Source organism: Amphiprion ocellaris, chromosome 15, assembly GCF_022539595.1.
Source record: "Amphiprion ocellaris isolate individual 3 ecotype Okinawa chromosome 15, ASM2253959v1, whole genome shotgun sequence".
Classification (NCBI taxonomy): domain Eukaryota; kingdom Metazoa; phylum Chordata; class Actinopteri; family Pomacentridae; genus Amphiprion; species Amphiprion ocellaris.
In genome coordinates, this window is record NC_072780.1 from 7,128,841 (window position 1) to 7,130,813 (window position 1,973).

At 39.8% G+C, this 1,973-nt stretch overlaps 1 long non-coding RNA gene across 1 annotated transcript; it reads right to left on the minus strand.

The window, feature by feature from the left end:
- Window positions 1-1,412: 1,412 nt before the first annotated feature.
- Window positions 1,413-1,967, minus strand: LOC129350597 (uncharacterized). Its single transcript, XR_008604054.1, has 2 exons — window positions 1,756-1,967; window positions 1,413-1,641 (listed from the first exon to the last, which is right to left on the minus strand). It is a non-coding gene; the product is annotated as an uncharacterized LOC129350597 (long non-coding RNA).
- Between the last annotated feature and the right edge of the window lie 6 nt (window positions 1,968-1,973).

A 1,973-nucleotide genomic window follows, 5' to 3' on the forward strand; every position in this document is an offset into this window, starting at 1 on the left:
GGACAGAAACAGACTACAGCCCATAGTACGGACTGCAGAAAACATCATCAGAGACCCCACTCACCCTGGACATTTGGACTACAGTGCCCTGTACACAAAAATCGCCACTACTGTGTTTATAGCAATTACCATTTTGCTAATGTGTTCATACATTCCAGTCTAGCTGTACATTTCTGTTTATATTGTGTTCTATTTTACTACTATTTCTTTTTCCTCCCTGTTCCTCTTTCTATTGTTTATTTTTTATTATTCTCTTCCATATTCCTAGGATGACACCAACAGCCGAAACCAAATTCTGTGTATATTGTGTACTTACTTGGCCATTAAAGCTGACTCTGATCACTTTTCTGTCTTTGGTCTAGGCAAGAGGAAAGGGGGCCACAGAAAATTGGACCTTCCTAGCGTACTTGTGGAGATGCAGGCTGAGGAGGAGTGGAGTCATGCCCAGCATGATGAGAACATCTGGTTGCTCCTCAGCGAGGCAAGAGAGAATGAAGCTGGCCCAGAATACTGCCTTCAACCAGTCATTCCTGGGTGTGCTGGGGCAGCTGGGGTAGCTGGGTAGGCAGTGGGCAGCCGGCGAGTGTGAGCGAGTCCACCTCCCATAGACTTGAGATTTACAAGTGCTGGTCATATAATTAGAATATCACGAAAAAGCTTGTCTTTTGGACAACTGTCAGGTCAGTAGTCTTCCCCATGATTGTGTAGCCTACAGAACTAGGCTGAGAGACCATTTAAAGGCCTTTGCAGGTGTTTTGAGTTAATTAGCTGATTAGAGGTGTCTTCAATATTGAACCTTTCTACAATATTCTAATTTTCAGAGATACCAAATTTGAGATTTTTGTTAGTATTCAGGTATAATCATCAAAGTTAAGAGAAATAAACATTTGAAATATATCAGTCTCTGTGTAATGAATGAGTATAATATACAAGTTTCACTTTTTGAATGGAATTACTGAAATAATGAACAACTTTTTTCATGATATTCTAATTATATGACCAGCACCTGTAGTTGTATATAGTTTTACTTTTAGCCCTCCACTGTAGGAGAGGCCCACCACAGTTTGTACTTTGCACATTGTAAATAGTTTTGATTTTGCTGCTGACTAATAAACTATTTTGTGACTTATGTGATTGCATCATAACTTTTCATTTTGTCTGTTAAGACACTGGTAGGAAAAGAGTCAACAGTCTGAACCAAACAATTCTATATTCCCTAATAATGTATTTGTGTTTAATGGGATTTAACATGTTTTAACACAAACTCCTTTATGGTTCATAATTCTGGTGACTGAATTACACCAAAGCAATACTGATTTATCAAACTGGAATTTTCTTAAAACAGCTGTTTTAATGTTTTGGCGTTTAATTTTTTATTTAATCTTGCTAACCTTCACAAACAAACAATAGCATAGACACATCTACAAAAGTTTATTGTCAGAATTGCATTAAAGAAAACAATAGCGGTCCGGGGACAGAAAAACAGAAGTATAACAAGAAGAACAACTTTTAACTTTTGCATGACACGTAGTGCATCAGTGCATCCTGTACATCTCTGTCCTCCTCCTCTACACCTTGTGCCACTGCAGGCTCATGTGCTGCTGCTTCAGGTAAATCCCATGAAGTCTCATCAGAGAGCATCTGAAACACATACACAGCATACATATTTTAATACCTAATAGCGACAAACTGCAGCCATTACAGGGTCGTTCACAGGACTGATACACGATAGCTAGCGAACTAGCATTAGCTTACCCTTATATGTCGTCTCGTTCATATCCTCTTGTCTTCAGCTTGATACTGCTGTATCGCCTCCCAAACTCTCCTGTGTGTCTCCTGAGTGTTTCGACTCGCCGCTCTCAGCTTTCTCCGACTCTTCTGTTACTCTGAATCTGACAGAAAGCCACAGACCGAGCAGCAGGTGTACTATCGCCTCCATGTACATTGTTGCATTGCGTTTGTGTCGCACAAAA